The 8,516-nt window shown below is 39.2% G+C and overlaps 1 pseudogene; it reads right to left on the reverse strand.

Moving 5' to 3' along the window:
* Nucleotides 1–3,639: 3,639 nt before the first annotated feature.
* LOC121500897 lies at nt 3,640–7,311 on the reverse strand (annotated as a pseudogene).
* Nucleotides 7,312–8,516: the final 1,205 nt, after the last annotated feature.

An 8,516-nucleotide genomic window follows, 5' to 3' on the forward strand; every position in this document is an offset into this window, starting at 1 on the left:
GTCTTTTCACTAGCCCATGAGGGTCCATTTTATTGAATCCACTACACTGTCTGACAAAATGTGCTAATGGTGGGCTTTGCTGAGCTCCTGAATATGTGCATTTCCAACTCTTTTCTATTATAAGCTTTCTTCTCTCATTTCTAGCTGTAAAAAGTTAAAGCATGGTAGATCTCAGACATAATGAAGGATAATGTAGTTGAATGAAGCAAGCAATTTCGAGTTCTTATTTGTTCATTAGCCTAAGATTTTTTCCCCTTTCTTTTTGTAGTTTTGCACCATATAGTTTCAGAGAAATTTCCTATTTGGGGGAAAAAAATCCCAGAAGATTAACTCACTCATAGAGCTAAAAGACAATTTTCCTTTAAGCATTATTCAAAAGAAACTAATTATCTTTAGAGAGCTAGGAGAGTTTGCAGTGACCTCTTAGGCTGATTTTGTAGAGGCTTCATAGGACAATTTTTGATTGCTAAGCTATATTCATCTGATTTTTAATTTTAATAATTTTCTGTGAGATATTAAAACAAGATTCATTGCAAAGTATCATTGCAGCTGTTCCTTGGTTAGCTGCAATTATGTGTCAGAACTGAATGCTGCTGTTAACATCCATTGGCTCTATTTATTTAGTGTTGCTCCCCATAAGTATATAGTTAAAAAGGAAAAGTTTTATTATTTGAACATATGTCAAGACCCTGATTCATCGCTGTCATCACAAATGGGAAAAATTTTGAATATCAGCTAGAAGGGAAACACTGCATTCTTTAAATCGAAAGAAGATAATTTTCATAAGGTTGGTTCTTTCTAATAGTTTCAGACAACAGGAGTGGATCTGGGGTGGTCCTCCGAAGAATACATGGTGAATGTATCAGAAAAATAGAGGGCACATGGCTTCTGGAAAAAATAAGAGGCCTTCTGATTACCTGATATGCTTCACCAGGTGATTATTTAGTTACAAGATTTAAAAAAGGGTCCATTTTTATAAACTGGAAATGGGGAGGGCAGAGAATAAAATCTTTAATAAATTAATTTAGCACCTGGAAAGAAACTCACATTGGGACAGTGTACTGTATAATTAGTTTGTTGTGAGAATTAAATGAATTAATACATGAAAAGTGCTTCCAACAATGGCTGGTATGCAATGACAGTTATATGTGAGGGTCATTTCATGCGGCTACAGGACTTGAAACAATGGCTGGCTGCTTCCAAAGTCCGTCATTTGCTAGGAAATGGGGAAGTCTGTTTCCAGAGCTGTGACCATTTGTATCATAAAACCTCATGCCATTTTATCATTAACCTGGGGACCCACGAGGAACCCTGCAATGATTGACATGATCAAGTCCCATGATGGTAAAAAATTTCTTTCGTGATTTCCCTGTATCTCATTTTGGCTACATTTTCCCCCCTCTTTTTCTTTTGTCATAGTCCTTCAGACAGACATTCAAGATCCATAAAAAAGGAAAAACGAGGAGAAGAGTAGTAACCTGGTAATTAAGGCAAGCAAGTAAGGTTATGCATTTACTCAAAGAATGGACCTAGAATTATATCTTGTAAATTTTCATATATAACGTTTCATTATAATTAATAACCACATTATAATAAACATTATGTTATAATTAATATCTCCAGTTGCAGGTTTCATTTCCTGTTTGGTCCAACAGTTATGTAAAGAAGTGTTCTTCCCCTCACACAGCATGCCCTCCCGTCCTTTGTCTCTCCCTTCCTTCTTTCCATTTTTTCCTTTTAAAATTTCTAATTGGAGATTTTTTTAAATGGTTATTTTGAGATTTTATTTATATATTTGACACAGAGAGAGAGAGAGAGAGAGCAAGAGAACACAAACAGGGGGAGGGACAGGAGAGGGAAAAGCAGACTCCCCACTGAGCAGGGAGCCTGATGTGGGGTTCAGGGCTTGATCCCAGGACCTGCGATCATGACCTGAGTGGAAGGCAGACGCTTCACCACCCAGGCATCCCAGTTGTGTATTTTCTGAAGATTTGCATATTTGATAAGATTTTTCCATTATTGCTATATGAAAAGGACACTTTACTGAATTATAGAACTTATGAGTCATGGCTGTTTCCTCTAAACATTATGGGATTCCCTCTTTTTTGGCATTGAATGTTGCAGAGAAGATGTCTGGCTCCAGTCTGGTTTTGGAATTTTTATTTTTATCTTCTCATAGATAACCTGGAGTACTGGGTGTTGGATAATATTATGGGCTGAGTTGTTTAGCAGCCTCAATAGGGTGGAGAGGGAACAGGGTCGCACATGGGGCAGGAAGGGAGAGATTGATGTGTGTCACGGAAGTTGTCTCCACTCTTTGCTGAAATTATTGCACCAGAGGTCAGATATTTTATACATGTTTTTTTCTTTTTTTGTTCAGCCTCCAAGTACACATGATAGGCACAGCTTTCTCTGGGATCTCCCTGGGGCTTTTATCCACCAAACTGGAAGCATGATTTGTCATTGTGGGTGGATGTCCCTCTACATACAGTGTTCCAAATATCTCTAATTTGGGAGTGTTTTTTTGGGGGGGAGGAGAGTGTTTTTTAATGTATCAGGAGGAAGTGGTCAGACAGGTAAAATTCTAGATGAGAGAAAACAGAGCTCACAGAATTTCATTGATTGTCCCTCTCCAAAATATGGTGCAGTTAATTCCCATTGAAAAAGTGTCTCCATAGGAGTGGTCTTCATTTTTCTCATGGTCTTTTTTGCCTTTTCAGAATGAGGTTCAGGGTCCTGTCTCCTTCTGCATTTTAGGAAAGTATTTCTCCATGTCAGAATGATCTGTGCTACTGTTGAGAAACTGAGTAGGCAGTAAGGTGAGTTGTGGCAAGGTTTTCTGTTACATCCTCAGGTTTGCTTTTCTGCTCTGGCCCTGCAACCTCCGGATCTCTGCATCTGCCCCCTATGCTGCCTCTTGCTCTCACCATTGATAACTAGGGATTGATGGAGAAATCTGTCACGACTTGCCTCGCTTTTTGGGGCACGGCACCACCTCCAGGGTAGGAGAACTGAGTTGGCTTTTGGTGAAATCTTTTGATTCTGTTTCTCCTACTTTATTGGTCAGATAATTCTCTCTATTGGCAACATCTTAGCTTTCAGCACAGAGGACTTGTTTCTGGTATTTTGCTTTTATGATTTTGTCTGTTTCTGGGAGGAGGATTTGAAACTGGTTGTTCCTATGTCATCTTCCCTAGAATTTAAAAGATTACACAGAATTTTTGCTTTCTTTTTTTAAAAGATTTTATTTATTCATGAGAGACACAGAGAGAGAGAGAGAGGCAGAGACACAGGCAGAGGGAGAAGCAGGCTCCATGCAGGGAGCCTGACTCAGGACTCGATTCCAGGTCTCCAGGATCAGACCCTGGGCCAAAGGTGGCGCTAAACCACTGAGCCACCCAGGCTGCTCAGTTCATCTTTCTTAAGAGGCAGAAAGATTCCTTTGAGAATTCTTTTTTTCTGGTCACTCTCAGTAATGTGGCCGAACTCATTCATTTTTCAACTGTTTCATATTAGCTTTCTTTGGACTTCGAACCCCAAAACTTAGGGGGTGCTCCTTTCTTTTGAATAGTAAATATTTTACTAGTGAGTAAATGCTTTCGGCGGCAATAATAAATTCACTTGAACAGAAGACAGTAATCAAGTCAAAAGAATACATGCTGGCTCATCAGAAAATTTGTGGCCATTAGGGCTGTCACTTAGAAATCCAAAATCACTCAGACACCGAATCTTAAGATATGTCCTCTTAATAGTTTATATGGAACAGGTCCATTGGACCTGGAATCTGTAGAATTCTGTAAATTATCACCGTTTAATCAAATATGATCCACTGGCAAGTAACTATGGCTTTTAAAGAAATCTGATGAACTATTGGTGAACATTTTGTCTCCTTGCAAACCAATTACTCTTTTGCAAATATTTGATTTTGGATCACTCTGGCTTTTTGCAATCATAAAGTCACCTCTTTGGATACCACAACAATGTCCACTAAGATTTTCTGCAGAAACGCTACCTGACTTTGAATTGTAGGCACTATTGATGGTCCAGAACACATTATCATCAGCATATTCAAAAGCACAATGAGGTATACAGCCATACTGAATAGTACAACTGACAATTTGAAAGGTTTTCCCCAGAGCATCATGAAGCAGAGTTCTATGTAGATACTGCCATCATCAAACATATATAAGTCTGTTCTGCAATACATTTGATTTTTAAAGTGATTGCAGGGCTTCCAGAAAGACAAATAAACAAACATCTAAAGTGTGTCTAATGATTCATAGTTTTGGGATTCCTCTGGCCTCAAAGAAGCCCAGGGTGTTCTCACCCAGGACTCAGGTGAGCCTTTCTTACCTGGACCACAGAAAGGATGCTCCTTTTTTGAGGCCTGTCATCCACAATGCTCTAACCTCAACTTCTCTGGGGTGGTGGGAGTGGGCCTGGGGAACAGGGGAGCAACAGTAGTGAGTAGGTGATCTTGCAAGCATGCTTTATCCCCAGGCCACCTGTAGGGTGACTGATAAGACTGCAGAGCCATCAAGTATTGTGACTGGCTTCACTCCAAATGCCTCCCACTCACTTGCAGACACAATTTATTTTGTAGATTATCTCTGGCGAAATTTTATCTCCCTGGCTTCCCTGTGCCCTTGAGGATGCTACTGGGTATCTTTTTTTTCCCATCTATCAGGTAATGAATACACAGAAAAGCAAACAAATCTGAAATAAAACTGAGAAAATAAATCTACTGCAAATAATGTTATAATACAAAAGCAATGTAAAAGATTTTTGGATTATCTTTCCTGCTGTACATTATTGTTAGCATAGATGATGAGTTGACTCTAACAATGTTGACTTGTGCATTATGTCTATAATTCCTCACTCCCTAGTCCTCAAATAAATCCCTTACTGAAATGATTTCACGTACCAGCAATCACATTTCAGCTGCTTTCAACATGGCACCTTAGCTATTTTTTTGAGTGTGATCTTTCAACTATTTCTACCAAGGGAGGCGTAGATTTTGAATGTTATATACTTATGTTATCTTCTTGAAGTATTTTTTTCTATAAAAATGTATGCATTCTAATTTATCTTGTAAGGGATTAAGAGTGGTGTCCTAATTTAGAACATTTCCATCTCTTTCTGACATTTAGTAAGCTGTTAGCGACAACTGACGAGTGTAGCTGCCTTCAAGTTACATCAGTTATATAGTGAACTGGATGAGAATATATTAAGCTTATTTTTAGAATGTTCTTTCTTATAAACGCATCACGGACGTCATAGAGACTTAGCAGCCCCAGTAGTGTGGGAAGTGAACTTGTCAGATATCACTCCCTTTGCAGGGTCAGGTCCAATTGAAACTTAGAAAGGGAAGTAGGGGACCACTCAAGAAAATTCCAAGTGATTCAAGTCGCAGTATTTATAAACCTCTGAGTCAGTAATGATTCAGCGTCAAAGCACAGTGCTAAGGACACTGTTTAGTTAAAGAGACAGGGATGTAAAATTAAACCTCGGACCACCTGTGGTTCGTATTTGTGGGTATTTGGCGTTACAAGTAGGCAAAACATTTGGCACAAATCCGTTTCACTCCAGGCTCATTTGTGTAATTCTTCACAAACTTGAAAAGCAAACCTTTTTTCTCCTCCCAATTGTTTCTTTTCTTTTTTTTATAATCCAAGCAAAAAAGGAGGTTTTCTGTGAAAGTTCACTTAAAATCAAAATTGGAAGTCTAAGTAGATGTTTAAAAAACAAGACTAGCATTTCTTGAGTATTTCACACCAGATACACCGTAACTAGGTGTTGGTCCCCTAATACCCATTTTACAGCTGTGAAATTGGGCTCAGAGAGATTACAAGCTCGCTGAAAGCAGCACAGCTAATAAACAATTTTCAGTCATGATTTAAACTTAGATACTTGCTGTCAGACAGACCAACGTCATTCTATACCATGCTGGCTCCTGTGGTGGAAAGAAGTGGAGCACCATGTTGAACAAGCCAAACTTCCAAACTCAACTTGGGTTTAAGGTAAACTCTGTAACATTATAATCACTAAATGTGGGGATAACATCAGAAATCATTTAGAAATTTTGGAGGATAAAAGTATAATTTAAATGAAGATGGTACTTGTCTATCTTTGGTTTGATATTGGTAAAATTATAACCTCCAATCTTGATTTTTTTTTCTTTTGAATTCTGAAGACAGATTCAGGGCAACTTTGTCATATTAGCCTTGATGGCTTTATGTGTCTGACAATTTTCCTTCTAGAATGATTTTGGATTATGATGAGCTTCCTAAGCAGAATATGTGGGGGAACAACTATTCAGGCTTTTGACATCAGTTGGTAATGTGGGGACAAACCCCATCAGGGATTTTTAAAATGGCTGGGAATCATCAGGTTTGGCAATGCTTTGTAATGCAGTACATTCTTCCAGCCTCCCAGGGCAGGCCTGTTCTGGAGCCCCTGTCCTTCCAGAATAAAGCTGCCTCCTTGGATGACCGTATTCCTTCCATTGCTAGTCAACGTATGTTTGCAAACAGTGCAAGGCAACTGCAGAAACAGTATATCCTTGTAGCACGGACAGTCCTTACAGTTATAGAAAGGAAACGACGTAGAACAGGGGTCCCCACAGACTTGGATTCACAGGGTAATACATTGTCTATCCATATGTGCATTAATTTATTTAGGGGTCATAGAGTTGTCAATCTTTTATTTTTCAGGTTAAGAGGTTTTTTTTCTTTTTTTTCTTTTAAAGCCCTTGTCATCTATCATTTCAGAAAAGAAAGGCCACTCTAAAGATAAAACAAGGAAGGGCCTGGTAGGAGGATAAAGAATAGGCTTCCAAATGGAATAGATTTACCTTCCCTAAAAACTCAATTTAGGGCACTTACCTCTAATTTTTTGCCTTAATCTGTTGGAAACTAAGTCATAGATTAGCACCCTAGATTAGCACTATTGCCAGATAAACCTTTAGTATGAAGCACCTGGAAACCAAACATGAGTCCTAGAACTGTGGCTCAATCACCTGGCCCAGCGGAAGTCTGGGTAAAGTGTCCTACAAAAAGTAGCCTAGAACAGGGTCATCTACACACTGTGTATAAGACCAGCTCAAAAGCTGGTAGCCATTAAAACTGAGGAAAAATGAATGTTTGCCCAGTGCCTGAATTGGGGCCAGGGATTTACTCCAGTGCTCCCTCTGGGATGCCCACACCTCTTTACCCACTGGTAGAAGGCATGGGGGTGGGGCTGCAGGATGAGGGTCAAAGCACACCCCTCAGGAACCAGACAGTCCAGCCCAAAGGCCCAGACTGAGGCCATGCTGCATTAGCAGTGACTGAACATCCCCTCAGAGAGGCTTCCCAGGGGCCCGCATGCCACCCTCTGCCTCAGTGGGTCTTGTGATCCTCTTGCTGGGTTCTGTTTGGGCCAAAGATGTCAGCAAAGAGTATAGAGGAGATCACCAACTTTCAAGATAAGCAGACCCAGTTGGAATCTTTATAATTAAACCTAGTATCTTCAGATGCCCTCAGATTAACTGCACCTGAGGATCACTATCAACCGTAAACAGGCCTATCGCATTGAGAGCCCAGGCATAAATAAAAATAGAAATTTTATGTATTTAAAGCAGTTTTTAAAATAATCCACTAAAAATCAGTGTTTATGCCTTATCTAGAAAAATGTTTCTAATAGTGTTCAGTTGATATATTTAGCCTTTTAGGTATATAGTACATACAGATTTAAGACTGTTACAGCCTTTTCCTAAAGGGTAATGTTTTATAATCTTCCTCTTGTTCTGACTAATGCTTTTTTTTTTTCTTTAAAGATTTTTATTTATTCATTCATGAGAGACAGAGAGAGAGAGGCAGAGACACAGGCAGAGGGAGAAGCAGGCTCCATGCAGGGAATCTGATGTGGGACTCGATCCTGGGTCTCCAGGATCAGGCCCTGGGCTGAAGGCGGCGCTAAACCGCTGAGCCACCCTGGCTGCCCTGATTAATGCTTTTAACCCTACATGTTGCTTTGCCAATTATAATTAGTTGCTTTTCCTCTTCCTTTTCGTTTTTAAAAGAATGTATTTTCCTGATATCTGCTTACCTCTTCCTTTCTTTTTCACATTAAACAAATCACTTTAAGTGTGCTTTGAAATAAGATACATCTGCTTTTTAAAGTCCAATCTGACAATTTTTGTCTGTGAAAGATGAATCCAGCTCGTTCACATTTAGTGGAATATAAGATATCTTTGATTTTATTTCTTTCGTCTTACCTAATGCATGCCATTTATGTTCCTATGTTTTTCCTTTCTTCTTCTTAATTTTGGTGGGCTGATGAAAGTACTATTAATTCACTCCATTTTACTGATTAAATTTAGAGGTTCTGGTACAATCTCTGACTCGACTAGCTATTACTCTCTCTCCCACTTTGCTCACTTCTACTGAACCCCTCCTTTCTCTGCAGTTAATACAGAAACTATATCTCTCCTTCAAAGTGTTTTATTTTCTGATTGTCCTTTCCACCTTCATAAC

The sequence above is a fragment of the Vulpes lagopus genome, chromosome 10, assembly GCF_018345385.1.
Source record: "Vulpes lagopus strain Blue_001 chromosome 10, ASM1834538v1, whole genome shotgun sequence".
Classification (NCBI taxonomy): domain Eukaryota; kingdom Metazoa; phylum Chordata; class Mammalia; order Carnivora; family Canidae; genus Vulpes; species Vulpes lagopus.